Below are 18,718 nucleotides of genomic sequence, written 5' to 3'. Positions count from 1 at the left end.
TCTTCAGAAGAAACAGAGAAACCTTGATGACAAGGAGAAGAAACGATGAATGGGCAGGGCAGTACCCAGTTTGTGGTTAGATTGAGTTAGAAGGGTTTCCTAATGGTGATTTCCTTTCAGTGTTGTGATGAACAATGAGAAATCTGTATGAAATAGGTTCATCCCACCCCCACCCTTATCATACACAGAAAACCTTCCTCCGGGTAACTCGTTGCAAAATTACAGAGCTCTTGAGGCAATTTGGAGGAAGAAAGAGAGATTTTTCCATCGAATTGAAGGGGGATGACAGGAACATTTTAGGAAGGCAGGAGCAGAAATGATGTATTTTTTCTATCAAATAAAAAGAAGCTTCCCTTTTTAACAACAAGAGATGGTACAGAACAGTGATGTGCAGTGACATTTATAATAGGGGATTCAGTTTCTCTCCCTCAGTCCCCACTCCACTCCCATCTTCCCTATCACCAGCAATCTCGCTCCCTCCATCCCCTTTCCCTAGGATACAAAAGACAGTGGAACCCATATGGCATTAGGGCCTTTTGCAATATGCATTGGGTATGGGCTTGGCCCTTGTATGAATATACAATTGCAATATAGTAAACCTCCCATACCAAAACAGCACTAACTGCCGGCACTCAAATAGTAACAATCCTACCTATAAAAAGGAAGCACTATAAGTATTAGAGATGTGAATCGTGTGCCAGATCGTCTTAACGATCAGATTCGGCTGGGGGGGGGGGGAGAGAAATCTGATCGTTAAGATATGTGAATTGAAATCGTTTCCGATTCCAATTCACATCGCTAATTTTTTTTTTAGGGAGGCCTGCGCCGCTAAAAAAAACCAAACCACCTGACCCTTTAAATTGACCCCCCCCTCCCGACCCCCCCAAAACCTTTTAAAATTACCTGGTGGTCGGGGGGGGCCTCGGGGAGAGATCCAGGGGGCCTCGGGGAGAGATTTCCCGTTCCCAGGCATCAGCTGTTCTAAAAAAAAAAATGGCGCCGATGCCCCTTTGCCCTTATCATGTGACAGGGTATCCGTGCCATTGGCCGGATTATGAAGAATTATCCTTCATAAATCACTGACAATTATCCACAAATATATTCACCATCAGACTCCTGTAGATCTGCTACACCCTCTCAAACTACACTCGACTACCAGACCCTTAAGAGATGCCTACAAGGGATCCTTACATGTTCCCCCAATCAAATTTGTACAACACGCTAACATCAGAGACAGGACATTCTCTACCGCAGGACCCTCCATCTGGAACGCTATACCCCCGGACCTCAGACAGGAAACCTGTCTACTAACTTTTAAAAAGAAACTGAAAACATGGCTATTCTGCCGAGCCTTCCCTGCCAATAGCCCAACAGCCTGATTTAGAATTATCATGCCTCCCTCCCTTTCTCCATTGTAAATAGTATTTTATTTATTGTATATAGTAATCTATCTTCGTTCTCCCCCTCTTTTTTTCCTTCTCCCAGTTAAGGCAACCTTGTTAGAATGTAACTTTTATGCTCCTTCAAATTGTCTCTTGTTATATGGTTGGTTATAGTTCTGCTTCGTTCGATGTAAACCGAGTTGATTTGATCTGTATCAAGAAAGTCGGTATATAAAAGCCTTAAATAAATAAATAAATAATAAGTATTACATCAGGCCCTAACATGCCAATTCACCATTTATTAAGTAAACAGAATAAGCCAGCCTGCCTAAAACTTCCTGCAAAATAAAAAATACAATACCTAAAATGGTTGTACAAAAGCTTTTAAAACTACATTTTCCCCTTCTTCAGATGTCAGATCAAAGATATTCACATCTAAAGATGGTTTCTATATTGTCTGAATAGCTCATGTACATAGGGTTGTCAACTGGCTCCTGATTTTCAGGATAGGTTGATCCTGTCCTGGTTTTACCCCATTGCATGCTGGGACTTATTCTGATTTCCCTATTGCATTCCCTAAGAAAATCAAGATTATAAGTACCTGCATGCAGGGAAGTAAAAGCAGATCAACCTGTCCTGAAAATCTGGAGCCAGTTGGCAACCCTACATGTACAGTATTTTCTATTTTGGGATAATACTTACAAGTTCCAAAAAAGCTATCACAGCATGACAAGAATACAGTTTACCCTAAGAGACAAATCTCCAAATCAAAGCAACACTAATTCCCAGATCTCAAATAGCAACACTCCCATGAAAAAGCAGCACTCCAAATATTATATCAATAAAACATTTAAAAACAGCAGACGTATCAAATAACATCCAATAATTAAAACTAATAGGGATAAAAAAAAAAAATCCTCTGCTCTCCATACCTGAGAACGTTTGATTTCCAGTCTCCCTACGATTGTCCTGGATTAGTTGGGGAGGAGAGGGTACACAAATGTATCCTCTTTTTCTTCCCTATAACACATATGTTCATTGTCTTTCACACACATTCACACACATATACATACACAGGCACACAATCCTGCACACACACACAGGCAACTCTCTCATAGTCTGTGGCTCTTTCTTCTTCACAGATATACAAACCCACATACATAGGCACTCTCTGACATTTAGTGGTTCTCTCTTCACACATATACACACAGGCACATTCTCACACTCAGTGGCTCTCTCCTTCACACAAACACACACACACACAGGCACATTCTCACACTCATTGGCTCTCTCTCCTTCACACAAACACACATACACATACACATACACACACACACAGGCACATTCTCACACTCAGTGGCTCTCTCTCCCTCACACAAACACACACACACACAGGCACATTCTCACACTCAGTGGCTCTCTCTCCTTCACACAAACACACATACACATACACATACACACACACACAGGCACATTCTCACACTCAGTGGCTCTCCCTCACACAAACACACACACACACAGGCACATTCTCACACTCAGTGGCTCTCTCTCCCTCACACAAACACACACACACACAGGCACATTCTCACACTCAGTGGCTCTCTCTCCTTCACACAAACACACATACACATACACATACACACACACACAGGCACATTCTCACACTCAGTGGCTCTCTCTCCCTCACACAAACACACACACACACAGGCACATTCTCACACTCAGTGGCTCTCTCTCTCCCTCACACAAACACACACACACACAGGCACATTCTCACACTCAGTGGCTCTCTCTCCTTCACACAAACACACATACACATACACATACACACACACACAGGCACATTCTCACACTCAGTGGCTCTCTCTCCCTCACACAAACACACACACACACAGGCACATTCTCACACTCAGTGGCTCTCTCTCCCTCACACAAACACACACACACACAGGCACATTCTCACACTCAGTGGCTCTCTCTCCTTCACACAAAACACACATACACATACACATACACACACACAGGCACATTCTCACACTCAGTGGCTCTCTCTCCCTCACACAAACACACACACACACAGGCACATTCTCACACTCAGTGGCTCTCTCTCCTTCACACAAACACACATACACATACACATACACACACACACAGGCACATTCTCACACTCAGTGGCTCTCTCTCCCTCACACAAACACACACACACAACAGGCACATTCTCACACTCAGTGGCTCTCTCTCCTTCACACAAACACACATACACATACACACACACACAGGCACATTCTCACACTCAGTGGCTCTCTCTCCTTCACACAAACACACATACACATACACATACACACACACACAGGCACATTCTCACACTCAGTGGCTCTCTCTCCCTCACACAAACACACACACAAACAGGCACATTCTCACACTCAGTGGCTCTCTCTCCTTCACACAAACACACATACACATACACATACACATACACACACACACAGGCACATTCTCACACTCAGTGGCTCTCTCTCCCTCACACAAACACACACACACACAGGCACATTCTCACACTCAGTGGCTCTCTCTCCCTCACACAAACACACACACACACAGGCACATTCTCACACTCAGTGGCTCTCTCTCCTTCACACAAACACACATACACATACACACACACACAGGCACATTCTCACACTCAGTGGCTCTCTCTCCTTCACACAAACACACATACACATACACATACACACACACACACACACAGGCACATTCTCACACTCAGTGGCTCTCTCTCCCTCACACAAACACACACACACACACAGGCACATTCTCACACTCAGTGGCTCTCTCTCCTTCACACAAACACACACACACACAGGCACATTCTCACAATCAGTGGCTCTCTCTCCCTCACACAAACACACACACAGGCACATTCTCACAATCAGTGGCTCTCTCTCCCTCACACACACACACACACACAGACTCTCTTTGATCTTTATCTTTTATTCCAATTTATTAATCACCTAAGTGGGACTAGGTGATGTACAAAGTAAAAACATACAAAAAATGCTAAATATACATAACATAACTCTTTCCACGAAAAATGAGGATATACCGAGGCCGAGCAGCAAAAGTGTCCAACAATACCAGAGCCTAACAGAAGGCCTGCTTCAACAACCAGGTTTTTAATAGTGTTTTGAAAGTTTTTAAACTGCCTGCCTGGTGCAACTCCTCTGGGAAAGCAAGATGGAGTGGTCTGCTGTGTCGAAGGCTGCTGTAATGTCTAAAGAGACTAAAATGTAAGTGTTTCCAGAGTCAAGACCTGTTCTAAAGGTATCAATCAGAGAGGAGTTCTGCACTGAGAGACTTCCTGAAGCTGAACTGATGGGAATCAGGTCATTGCTTAGATTCAAGGAAGTCAGTTAGCTGGATAAGCGCAATACTTTCAATTTGGCCAGAAAAGGACTTGAGGAAATAGGCCAATAGTTGTTTAAATCTGAAGGACCAAGACTGTTTGTTTTTTTTTTAAGAGAGGTCTAACAGAAGTTTTCTTTAGTGACTTAGGAAAAACTCCTTTAGATAGATAGTGAGAGATTGACTAAGATTTTAAGAGAGGGTGTTACAGAATCTTTGATACCCTTCAAGATGGAAATACTACGGGGATTAAGGGCACAGTGGCTCCCCCATTCTCACACACACACTCGCTCTCTCTTTCACTCGCTCACAGAGGCTCAGGGCCTCCCTTCCTCTTCTTTGCCTCTTCGTCATGCCACTGGATCACGGGTCTTCTCTTCTTTGACCTCTGTGGTTTGAGTCCTGTGGTGGCCTACCAGGAATTGTCTTCAGCCGCCAACAGGTTGGGCTCTGCGAGGTCATAGAGAAGACATTCACTTAAATGTGACTCCTGCTGTAGAGGTAAGGAAGTGGATCGTGCCTTTGCATATTGCATCGGCTCAAGCAGGGGTTTAGTTTATACCTGTCCTACTCGGTTAAAAAGCAAACAAAAAAAAAATCAATACAGAAAATCAATTAGGGCTGGGGATTCACCAAATTCCTTGAAGCCCTTGACCGCATGCCATTGCAACAGTTTTTTTATTAACTTCTCTCTTAATGAGTTTTAAATTAATTCTCTTTTTAGGCATTCTTGTATGAAGTATAACGAGAACGCCTTATAGGAAAAGCATGTTCATCCATCTTGTGTCTAGGAAAACAAAGAGAGGTAGTATCGAATCGATATTGATTTGGGTGTGGTGTGGTATTTCCGATTGCCAAGTTTCACGCTGGTTGGGCAGACACCGGCAGGTCTACAAGAATGTCACTCCCATACTCTTAATGGAAATATAACTTTTGTAATTGTTTAAATTCATATTTTCTTTTCTTTTGTTCTACAAACACAAACTCTACAACAGAGCCATGTGGTATCACAAAGTAAATAGTAGCCTTGGGTTGCTCAAGAACCTTATCTTTTACATTCTGTTCAGAACTTCATGTCAGAACAATTAACAGAATAGGAAATATTCCATTGTACCGAGGAGGCCATGAAAGATGACTGGGTAAATTTTCGAAGATCTAATTGGGATCTATACGGGTAAAAGCAGGAAGATTGCCTGAATCTGCATGAGTGGATTTTCCACCAATTAAAAGAATGTGTGTAATTTTATAACATGCGTGGCATTTCAGAGGTATAGTTGAAATCTACACGTTAAGTTTTAAAAAATGAACATGCATAGCTTATATTGTTCTCTATGCCTTCATTTGAGGTGACAAAGTATATGCAAGCTTTTTATTCCCATAGCAATCTGATCTTCAAACAAAAACTATAAGGGCAATTTTCAAAAGCTATTTACCTGGGTAAATTGGTTCTTTAAAAATTGCCCACCCTCAATGTGGTAAAACTATGTGTATGGCACTATAATATGTGTCTTTTTTCCCCGCCTTGTGCTGCTGTATTCCTAGGGGTGTGGAGCTAGGTCAGTGGAAGCAGTGATATGTGCAGTTTGGCATTTTCAAAACTCTGCAGATTGTTTTCCTGGAAGAAAAATGCCCATAGAAAAAACAGGTGCAAATATCTACAGGTACTTTTTTCTCAAGGCAATTTTCAGAGGGAAAGCATGATTGTACTTTCCCTTTGAAATTTGGTGTGAAGCCTGCTAGTAAAAATATCTAAATTTTGCAACAACGTAGGCAATTTTGAAAATTGTTCCCTATGTAAGTATTTTGGGGTAGATTTTCAAAGCAGCGTGTTGGCGTACATGTGCGTGCCCTACCCGGCGCGCACACATGTATGCCGTGCACCTTGCGTGCCGTTCCCTCCCCCTAACCTAACCTTCCCACCCCTTCCCTAACCTTCCTACCCCCTAGCCCTACTCTAACCCCCCCCCCCTTTTGCGCTTGCCTGGAGGCAGGCACAGGTTATGCGCACCGGCAGTCTGCCAGCACGCGATCCTTCAGCACACCAGCAATGGCCGCTGTGTCAGAGGCCTCTGGCCCCACCCCCGCCCAAAGGTAGGCGCTAGTTTCTGCCGGCACCGGGAAAGTGCACAGAAAAGCAGTAAAAACTGCTTTTCGGTGTACCCTCCGACTTAATATCATGGCGATATTAAGTCGGAGGTCCCGAAGAGTAAAAAAAGTAAAAAAAAAAAAAAGAAAAAAATTTTTAAATTGGCCGGCGGCTGTCGGGCCAAAAACCGGAAGCTCAATTTTGCCAGCGTCCGGTTTCCGAGCCCGTGGCTGTCAGCGGGCTCGAGAACCGACACTGGCAAAATTGAGCGTCGGCTGTCAAACCCACTGACAGCTGCCACTCCGAGTCAAAAGGAGGCGCTAGGGACGCGCTAGTGTCCCTAGCGCCTCCTTTTGCCCGTTTCTATCGCACCACCTAATTTAAATACAGAATCGCGCACATAGGCGAGTGGCCTGTGCGCACGCCAGGAGAATGGGCGTTCGTCCACTCTCCCGCGGACTTTACTGAATCGGCCTGACAATTAGTAACACCTTTTTTACCTGCTATCCTAAAATGGTTTTCTGGGTTGTCACAGAAAACCATTTTAGGTCCATCTTTTTTATGTTTTTCCTCTACTAATTAATTCCTTGATTAAACCTCTCTAATTTCCTTTACACCATTGATCATATGCAGTTGGTTCTAGCTACAATTAATTAATTGTGGTATAAATATTAAGCTCTTTGTGGTTTTATTTCTTGGGTGGGGTGCAGATATAGACCTCACACTATCAATGCCAGGTCTCTATTTATTTATTTATTTATTTATTTATTTATAGATTCTTTTATACCGCGGTACGTATAGACATACATCACCTCGGTTTACAGTGAAACAATAAATTAGCAACAGGCTTTACATGTAACAGTTTAAAAAACAGTAAAACATTTGACAGCAACGGGCTTTACAGAAACAAGGGTTTTAAAGATAATATGCATACATCATTAAAATATCAAACAATAAAATATAAATAACCATGTTAATACTCTATGTTATGTTAATACATAATACTCTAGAAGTATTACATAAGACTTGCCATACTGGCTGAGACCAAGGGACCATCAAGCCCAGTATCCTGTTTCCAACAGTGGCAAATCCAGGTCACAAGTAATGGCAGGATCCCAAGGGGTAGATAGATTACATGCAGCTAATCCTAGGGATAAGCAACGGATTTCTGCAATTCCACCTTCATAATGGTTTATGGACTTTTCCTCCAGGGACTTGTCCAAACTGTTTTAAAATGTAGCTACGCTATTAGCTTTCACCAACATCCTCTGGCAATGAATTCCAGAGCTTAATTATGTGTTGAGTACAAAAATATTTTCTTATTAGTTTTAAATGTATCACCTATTAACTTCATTGGGTGTCCCCTAGTCTTTGTATTTTTTAGAATAAACTGATTAATGTTTATTCATTGTTGCGCCGGAGGTGGACCCTTGGGCCGAGGTGGGGTTGATGCTACCCGTAAGAGGGATCCTATGGGTCCCCATCGTCGGCAGGCAGAGAGGACTGACAGACGGAGGCCGACTGGCACTTCACCAATACCAGCCCTCGTTCCCCTTGGGTTGAACCTTTGGGTGCCGGGGCCGGCTGGACTTAGGTGGCCTCCATCAGTGGTCGTTGATAGGTGGATCGAGGTCAGCCCAGAGGCAGCAACTGGTGTAGGTATCAGTCTGTACTGTACGAGGCAGAGTCCCGGAGACCCGGGTGCAAAGAGGAACACAGTCTGACAGAGGGCGTCCGAGCCAGAGCAGGCCGAAGCCTGAATGAACCACGTCCAGGACAAAGGCTGAAGAGGCATCTTGAAGCAAGCTGGGTTCTGGGCTGGCAGCAGTCTGGAAGCAGTGGCAAGCAAGGCTGAGGTCTAGACAAGGAGAGAGTCAAAGGATGGTCAGACGAAGCGGAAGTCCAGGTCTGGAGAGAAGCAACAGCATGGTCAGGCAATGCAGAGGCCCAGGATGGAGAGAGGCAATGGCATCGTCAGGCAATGCAGAGGCTGGGGCTGGAGAGAGGCAAAGGAGTAGTCAGGCAATGCAGAGGTCTGGGGCTGGAGAGAGGCAATGGAGTAGTCAGGCAATGCAGAGGTCTGGGGCTGGAGAGAGGCAATGGAGTAGTCAGGCAATGCAGAGGTCTGGGGCTGGAGAGAGGCAACAGCATCGTCAGGCAATGCAGGGTCAAACCAGGTAGCAATTCGAAGGAGAGATGAAGGAACAGGAAACATTGGAAAAAGGAAACAGGAAAGAAGGCAATCAGGATCAGGAACTAGGAACAGAAGAAGCAATGAATACTCGACTAGCGAGGGGACCTGTTGCAAAGGCAATTTGAGACAGTGGACCCCCGGCCTTATATACTGGAGCTTCGTCAATGTCATCATCCGGGGTCGTGGCCAGGTTCCCGCCACGGGCCCTATTAAAGGATCAACTGTGTGCGCACACGCCTAGGGAGGAGTGCGGCATTGGTCTGGATGGCATCTCTCCACAGGCCATGCGGAGAGGCCCGACACGGAGTATAAGGAGCTGTAGCAGAGCCGAGGATGGAACTGGCGGCCCACAGCCTCCAGAGACGATGGACCAGGTGCTGGATCACTTTGAGAGAGGTGAGGGGGCTGAGCTGCGGCTAACACTCATTCCATTCTACCTATTATTTTATAAATGTCTATCAAATCTCCCCTCAGCCATCACTTCTCCAAGTCCCTTTAGCCTTCCCTCATAGGGGTTGCCCTTCTCTGTGCCTTTCCTAATTCTGCTATATCTTTTTTGAGATATGGTGACCAGAACGGCTCACAAGATGGATTCGCACCATGGAGCGATACAGAGGCATTTGATTTCTATCTTTTAAGCAGTTGGCAATCTACAATAAGACTCTGACCCCTATCCTATGACATTTTAATTTCCTAAGAAGTCTCTCATGAGGGACTTTATAAAATGCTTTCTGGAAAACCAGATACACTGTATCAACTGGCTCACCTTTATCCACATGTTTATTTACACCCTCCAAAAAATGTAGCAAATTGGTGAGGCAAGACTTCCCTTGGCTAAATCCATGTTGGCTTTGTCCCATTAAACTCTGCCTATCTATATGTTCAGCAATTTTGTTCTTTATGATATTTTCTACCATTTTGCCTGGCACAGACATCAGATTCGCTGGTCTGTAGTTTCCTGGATCACTCCTTGATCCCTTTTCAAAAATTGGCGTTACATTGACAACCCTCCAGTCTTCAGGTACCACAGATGATGATAATGATAGTTATGTTCTTTTAGATATGTTCTTTTAGATATTATAGACTCTCTTACCTCATCTTTTAAACAATTCCAGTAGTCATTTAGCCTTCCTTCCACCTTTTCTAATGTGTAGAATACATCTGGTTGGGGCTTCCCAGATGGATTTTTAAACAGTGTCCACGACTGATCAAAACTCTTAACCTTTGCAGTTGCTGCTTTTTGTTTTTTCATAACCATTTTCCTCATTTAATCACAGTCACCTTTTTAAAAGTTAAATGCTGTTGCCTTAGATTTATTTAGTGCCCTCCCTCCAGTTATCATGACAAATTTGATCATGTTGTGATCACTATTGCCAAGTGACTACAACACACTGTTACCTCTCACACCAAATCCTATGTTCCAGTAAGGACTAGGTCTAAAATAGTTTCCCCTCATTTTGGTTCTTGTACCAACTGCTCCACGAAGTAGTCATTTATTTCATCTAGGAACTTTACCTCTCTAGAATGTCCTGATGTGGCATTCGCCCAGTCAATACTGGGATAATTGAAATCACCAACTATTACTATGCTGCTGATTTTGTTAGTTTCCCTAATTTCTTTTAGCATTTCGTTGTCTGTTCATTCTGGCCAGGCAGACGATAATACACCCCCACTGCTATTTTATTCCCCTTTTTACCTGGAGTTTCTATCCATAAAGATTCATCATTCCATTTTGTTTCCTGCAGAATTTTTATCCTCCTTGACTCAATGCCCTCTTTCACACATAGTGCCACCCCTCCATCCATTTGATCCATCCTATCATTTCAATATTATTTGTACCCTGGTATCACAGTGTCCATTGGTTATCTTCCTTCCACAAGGTCTATGAGATGCCAATTACATCTACCTCTTCATCTAGTGCTGTACACTCTAACTCCTCATCTTTTGTTTTACACTTCTAGCATTTGTTAGAGATGTGAATCGTGTGATCGATCGTCTTAACGATCGATTTCGGCTGGGGGGGGGAGGGAATCGGATCGTCACGGTTTTGTTTTTTTAAATATCGTGTAAATCGTAAATCGAGGGAGGGCGGGAAAACCGGCACACTAAAACATCCCTAAAACCCACCCCGACCCTTTAAAATAAATCCCCCACCCTCCCGAACCCCCCCAAAATGTCTTAAATTACCTGGGGTCCAGTGGGGGGGTCCCGTTGTGATCCCGTTGTGATCTTCATAGAAATGGCGCCGGCGCTACCTTTGCCCTGTCATATGACAGGGCAAAGGTGGCGCCGGCCCTATTGCAAAATGGCGCCGGCCGTACGGCAACACGATTCGAGTGCAGGAGGTCATTCCCGGACCCCCGCTGGACTTTTGGCAAGTCTTGGGGGGGTCAGGAGACCCCCCCAAGCTGGCCAAAAGTCCCTGGGGGTCCAGTGGGGGTCCGGGAGTGATCTCCTACGCTCGTGACGTCGGGGGACAGGAAGCAAAATGGCGCCGGCGCTACCTTTGCCCTGTCATATGACAGGGCAAAGGTAGCGCCGGCGCCATTTCTATCAACGCACCCGTGGCCCGAGAGTGGGAGATCACAACGGGACCCCCCCACTGGACCCCAGGTAATTTAAGACATTTTGGGGAGGTTCGGGAGGGTGGGGGATTTATTTTAAAGGGTCGGGGTGGGTTTTAGGGATGTTTTAGTGTGCCAGTTTTCCCGCCCTCCCCCTTCCCCTCCCCCTTCCCCCGATTTACGATTTTTGACGATAAATCGGGGGAATTCCTATTAAATATCGCCTCTAACGATTTTTAACGATTTAAAATATATCGGATGATATTTTAAATCATCAAAAAACGATTCACATCCCTAGCATTTGTATACAGACATTTCAAAGTATGTTTTTTATTCGTATTAACAACCTGCTTATCAATTGTCAAGGGTAATTTAGAATCTTTCTGCACTTTACTTAAAGACACCTTGTCTACTCTGGCATTTATTGCAACATCTCTACTGGAATGCCCTATTTTCCCTGTTCTCTTAGTATCCTTCAAAGCTACATCATTCCGCACCATGCACTTCTGAGTGACTGTTGGCTTTCCCCCATCATCTAGTTTAAAAGCTGCTCTATCTCCTTTTTAAAGGTTAGTGCCAGCAGCCTAGTTCTATTCTGGTTAAGGTGAAGCCTTAACCAGAGTGGAACTAGGCTTTGTCTATGGACAAAGAGCAATGATATCCACCTGTATGCTTAAAGGCTCTGATGAGAATTGAATGCATGACCCCTGGTTTATAAGACAAGTACTCTAACCACTGAGCTACAGAGCCTGACACTGTAGGCACTCACCTACATCATAAGCTGTCTTGGTCAGGTACTCATTTTACTTGTATGTAATTTGTTGTAAAGTGCCTTGGTTTATGGAGCTATATAAATGCTTCAGTAATAATTTGTGGTGACTGCTTCATCTATAATTTTTGATATTTTATCCCAATATTTTTTCACCTTCAAACAAGACCAGAAAACATGTTCATACTTTTCTGTTCTCCCGCAATCCCCTCTACCACTTATGTGAAATAGAACCATCCATTTGCTTTTTAGCGTGCTTTATGACATAAAACAGTACTTATGTTTATACTTTTGACTGTCCATCCAGCCTTTTCCAGTGGAAAAGGGTAAACAGTGGAGTGCCTCAGGGATCTGTACTTGGACCGGTGCTTTTCAATATATATATAAATGATCTGGAAAGGAATACGACGAGAGAGGTTATGAAATTTGCGGATGATACAAAATTATTCAGAGTAGTTAAATCACAAGCAGACTGTGATACATTGCAGGAGGACCTTGCAAGACTTGAAAATTGGGCATGCAAATGGCAGATGAAATTTAATGTGGACAAGTGCAAGGTGTTGCACATAGGGAAAAATAACCATTGCTGTAGTTACATGATATTAGGTTCCATATTAGGAGCTACCACCCAGGAAAAAGATCTAAGCATCATAGTGGATAATACTTTAAAATCGTCAGCTCGGTGTGCTGCAGCAGTCAAAAAAGCAAATAGAATGTTAGGAATTATTAGGAAGGGAATGGTTAATAGAACGGAAAATATCATAATGCATCTATATCGCTCCATGGTGAGGCCACACCTTGAATACTGTTTACAATTCTGGTCGCCGCATTTCAAAAAAGATATAGTTGCGATGGAGTAGGTACAGAGAAGGGCGACCAAAATGATAAAGGGGATGGAACAGCTTCCCTATGAGGAAAGGCTGAAGAGGTTAGGGCTGTTCAGCTTGGAGAAGAGACGGCTGAGGGGGGATATGATAGAGGTCTTTAAGATCATGAGAGGTCTTGAACGAGTAGATATGACTCGGTTATTTTCACTTTCGAATAATAGAAGGACTAGGGGGCATTCCATGAAGTTAGCAAGTAGCACATTTAAGACTAATCGGAGAAAATTCTTTTTCACTCAACGCACAATAAAGCTCTGGAATTTGTTGCCAGAGGATGTGGTTAGTGCAGTTAGTGTAGCTGGGTTGAAAAAAGGTTTGGATAAGTTCTTGGAGGAGAAGTCCATTACCTGCTATTAAGTTCACTTAGAGAATAGCCACTGCCATTAGCAATGGTAACATGGAATAGACTTAGTTTTTGGGTACTTGCCAGGTTCTTATGGCCTGGATTGGCCACTGTTGGAAACAGGATGCTGGGCTTGATGGACCCTTGGTCTGACCCAGCATGGCAATTTCTTATGTTCTTATGTTATGTTCTGTCTGTGACACTGGTGTCAGAGATGATGTCACAGACAGGACTAGCGGGCAGATAAGCAGGGAAAAAAAAAAAAGCAGAGCTGAAGAAAATAAACCCGCCTGGTGAGGAGCCCAGACCCTACTGTCTGACAAGGAACCTGATGCAGGAGGAAAAATGAAGAGCTGGCGGGGTCTTGGGCCCACTGGCTGACAAAGACTCTGGCACGGGAAGAAAGGAAGAGCAGCTAAGGAGGACCTAGCACAGAAGGAAATGGATTGTGGGGTTGGTGGGGAGATCAGGCTCGCCAGCCATAGGAGGGATCTGCTGGTGGCAGAGATGGAAGCTAAAAGGAGGGGAAGAAAGGGAGGTGGCTAAAGATAAGTAAAGAAGTGAGAAGGAAGGGACAAGGAAGAAAAGAGCCACCCCTTCCCCCCCTCTCTCTCACACACACACATATATATACAACCTTCCCACTCAGCCCTACAGCTCACACCACAGCCTGACTCTCCACATCTCGACACACAAAGACCCAGCACTTCTTTAACATACATATGGAGGTCATGTAGTCATAAAATTCACTCTTTGGTTGCCGTGCAATTCTAAACTTGTTCCTATCTTAAATTAATTAAAGTCTATTCATTACTTTTCAACAAAATTCTCTAGACAAAGGGAAACATGCAGTCTGAAAATGTTTCAAAGATTTGCCTCCTTGTCCATCTGTTAAACCCCACCTCCTTATTTTAGACCCTTATCCTATGGAGTTAGAAATCCTTAAATCACTTTATTTGTTGGGCCCCCAGAAGTGCACATAGAATTGAAATATGAAATGGACCCATACTTAAATGCATTCACTTTTGAGCTTTAAATATATTTGAACCAAGCTATGTAATGAGAAAGAAAGGCATTTATGCCTCATTGTTCAATGTGCCTCAAACTGGGGTATTGGGTGATCTTCATAGAGGGACCATAGTTGGGATCTGGACTTCAGTGCACATGGGAGGCCGATATTTTACAATAGCCTCAGTAACCTTGGTAGCTGTGGGAAATAATACAAAATGTAATAGGACACAGAAGGGGGACTGGATGTTGGCTTAGGTGTTAGTCTTGTGGGAGGCAGGGTTGGAGAAGGCAGGATCTGAGATGGCCTGCTAGTCGACATGGTAGAGACCATTATTGCAGATTTTGGGCATGCTTGTGATGGATGTGAAGGGCACTGATAGTGGTGGTGTTCGGGGGGGGGGGGGGGGGGTGTCTTTGATGAGAGGTTAGGTATAAGACATAGGAGAAGATGGTAAGGGGTTTAAATGGGAATTTGTATATGCATCTGCCCAAAGAGGACACATTTCAACTGGGTAGAGTGGATGGACCATTCTGATTATCTACCAACATTTACTGTTTCTAAATTCCTTTGAAACACAAATAGATTTAAAAATCATGTAAAACTAAAAATGAGGATAGTACTATAACTGTGAAATATCTGTACCCCATCCCACTCACAGTTACAATTTAACTACTGTAATTCCACTGAAAAGATATGATTCACGTTATAGAATAATAAAACAACGGGTCACATTTAATCACATGCATGAATAGGTCTACTTACCAGATTTGTAGGCCTATAAACTACTCATTACTGTTAATGCTCATGTAATAAAAAAGGTGACTGAACAGTCACCCGTTCCAGCTTTCTTCTGATTGCATATTTCAGAGGAAGGCAAGAAACTGTAACTACACTGTCTAATTATTACCTTGGAAAAGACTGCATCCAAATTCCCTACATATTTTTCACAAAGAAGACCTTGTTAAATAACATTTTGACAAGTGCCAAAGATATGTATTTGAAAGACTTCTGCCAAAATATTCTGCAATACATTTTCACACTCGACTAAAGTTTTGGTTAAATTAGTCTTTAAAAGGTGACGTGAGAGAGGCTATAATAGCTAAAAGAACATCTTTCTGTTGCGTCCATTGGTCGCAGACGGCTGTGACCGCTCTGCCTTACCTCTTTTTCTCCCCTTTCTCTCTCTTTGGGCAAGATGGCTGACTCCAGTGCGGTGCCGAGGGCCTTGGCGTTTCCAGACCAGCATGGGCATCCCCATCCGCCATGCTCACTCCCGTGGCCTCTTAGGGCGCAAGCGCGCACATCTCCGACGCTCAAATACATGTCATGGCGGGAACCTTGAGGATGGCCTCACTGCATGACGTCAGTACCTCCAGGTATATCTAGCCTCCGCTTCCGCTACCAATTTGAGTTAGCAAAGACTTCGCTTCACTACTCTGCCTGCTCTAAGCTGTACGCTTAGACGCCACTTTCACACTAAGGGTCTCGCTCCAGCAGAAGCTCTAGACACCCGCTCCTTGGGGGTCTCTCGCTTCCAACTTCCCTTCAGGGTCCTCACTAACCAAGACAACCGCTCCTCTGGGGTCTTTCTATTCATTTTCAGGATATTGGACTATTGGGCACTCGCTCCTCAAGGGCCTATCTACTTCATATCCTACACCACGGACCTTCGGTCCCACCATTTTACTATCAGGAAGACGCCTTCACTCTGTGAGTACCTCTACAATCCGGCGCTCCAACTCCAACCATCAGCCGCGGCGTTACCCGCACTGCGGGCTCCTGCTTATCATGAACATCTGGGTGAGACTATACTTCTGAGCCTGTTGAGCGTATTGGCACTTTGTGGATCAGTGCCTTACTCTATCCATTTTGTGTCTGCTATCTGTGTCAGCCGATCGCAGTGGTTCCTCACGGGGCTCCTCCCCGTGGGCAGAGTCATCTCCATTGCGACGAAGGGTCAACAATGCCTCAAACACAACACTTTCAAGAAATGGAAAAGGGATCTGAATGAAGAAAATAGGAACAGCATAAGCAGTGGCAAGTTAGATGCAAAGCACTAATAAGGAAGGCAAAGAGAGAATTTGAAAAGAAAATTGTCGTGGACACAAAAACTCATAACAAACATTATTTCAGGTACATTCGAGGTAAAAAGTCTGTGAGGGAATCAGTTGGGCCATTTGATGATCAAGCGGTAAAAGGAGCACTTAGGGATGACAAAGCCATAGAAGAGAGACTAAATTAATTCTTTGCTTCAGTCTTCACATACAGGCCGATACAGTAAAGTTCGTGGGAGAGCAGGTGAGCGCCCACTCTCCCGGCGCGTGCACAGGACAGTGTCCTGTGCACGTGATTCAGTAAACTAAAATATTTAAATTAGGGCCTGCGGTAAAAAGAGGCGCTAGGGACACTAGCGCGTCCCTAGCGCCTCTTTTTGGACAGGAGCGGCGGCTGTCAGCAGGTTTGACAGCCGATGCTCAATTTTGCCAGCGTCGGTTCTCGAGCCCGCTGACAGCCGCGGGTTCGGAAACTGGACGCCGGCAAAATTGAGCATCTGGTTTTCAACCCGCGAGCTGCGGGCCCATTTTAAATTTTTTTTAAATGTTTTACTTTTTTAACTTTTGGGGCCGCCGACTTAATATCGCCTTGATATTAAGTCAGAGGGTGCACAGAAAAGCAGTTTTTACTGCTTTTCTGTGCACTTCCCTGGCGCCGGCAGAAATTAATGCTACCTTTGGGTAGGCGCTAATTTATTATAGTAAAATGTGCGGCTTGGCTGCACATTTTACTTATTGTATCGCACGGGAATGACTAATAGGGCCATCAACATGCATTTGCATGTTGCGGGCGCTATTAGTCTCGGGGGGGGGGGGGGGAGTTGGACGCGAGTTTTCGACGCGCTATTACCCCTTACTGAATAAGGGCTAAAGCTAACATGTTGAAAACGCGCGTCCAAAAGCTAACACGTCGAAAACGCGCACCCAAATGCCGGTTAACAGTGCACTCCACCGGAGCGCACTGTACTGTATCGGCCTGTAAGGAAGATGTAAGAGAGATATCCATTCCAGAAATGATATTCAAAGGTGATAATTCTCAGAACTGAAACAAATCTCAGTGAAACCGCAAGATGTACCTGGGCAAATTGATAAACTGGACCAGATGCTATACATCCCAGAGTGCTGAAAGAACTGAAAAATGAAATTGCGAACTTGTTATTAGTAATTTGTAAACTATTATTATAATCATCCATGGTACCTGAAGACTAAAGGGTTGCCAACATAACACCAATTTTTCAAAAGGGCTGAAGAGGTGATTCAGGAAACTACAGACCAGCAAGTTTGACATCTGTGCCAGGCAAAATGGTTGAAACTATCATAAAGAACAAAATTGCTGAACATATAGATAGGCATAATTTAATGGGATAAAGCCAACATGGATTTAGCAAGGGAAGTCTTGCCTCACCAATCTGCTACATTTTTTGAGGGTACTTTTGACTTGGATTGGCCACTGTTGGAAACAGGATACTGGGCTTGATTGACCCTTGATCTGACCCAGTGTGGCCTATCTTATGTTCTTCTGCTTTGTGCATAAAACACTGTTTTACTCATAGAAGTCCTTTTGGAAAATTACCTTCTAAATTATTTATTAGCACTCCATGGATATGATATATATTATATGATATATATAGCATGAAGCCAATGGGCAAATGCTTTCAGTATGGGGGGCGTTCAACAGAATCTTTTAAAGCTCATGTTAAGATATATTACTACACTTATAGAAAATCTTCCAAATAGCTATGTTTAGTCTGATTTAGTAAAAATGACAAGAGGCAAGTGGCAACTTATAGACTAACCAATTTATTGAGGCATGAGCTTTCAAAGGCAGAGTCCACTTCTGCAGATGCATGCATACACAAATGTCACAATTGTCAGCTTCATGGCCTTGTAATTGTGCACTCCTTGGTGCACTAATCTTTCTTCTGTAAGGTTTACATAACATTTCAGTAATGTCTGCTATCAAGTTTCATAGCCGCCAGAAGAAAATTAAGGATCAGGGAGCATCCAATGGTTTGTCTTATTATACAT

General features: G+C 43.9%; 1 long non-coding RNA gene and 1 other non-coding gene across 3 annotated transcripts in view; one reads left to right on the top strand and one right to left on the bottom strand.

The window, feature by feature from the left end:
- LOC115094462 overlaps positions 1–18,718 on the top strand; it is a 100,114-nt gene that overhangs the window by 22,585 nt on the left and 58,811 nt on the right. The gene's annotated exons all lie outside the window — the stretch shown is intronic.
- TRNAI-UAU lies at positions 12,306–12,378 on the bottom strand. The gene has a single exon. It is a non-coding gene; the product is annotated as a tRNA-Ile (tRNA).

This window comes from Rhinatrema bivittatum, chromosome 6 (assembly GCF_901001135.1).
Source record: "Rhinatrema bivittatum chromosome 6, aRhiBiv1.1, whole genome shotgun sequence".
NCBI classification, from domain to species: Eukaryota; Metazoa; Chordata; class Amphibia; order Gymnophiona; family Rhinatrematidae; genus Rhinatrema; species Rhinatrema bivittatum.
The sequence above is the reverse complement of the archived record's forward strand: the minus strand, read 5'-3'. Positions and strand labels throughout refer to the sequence as shown.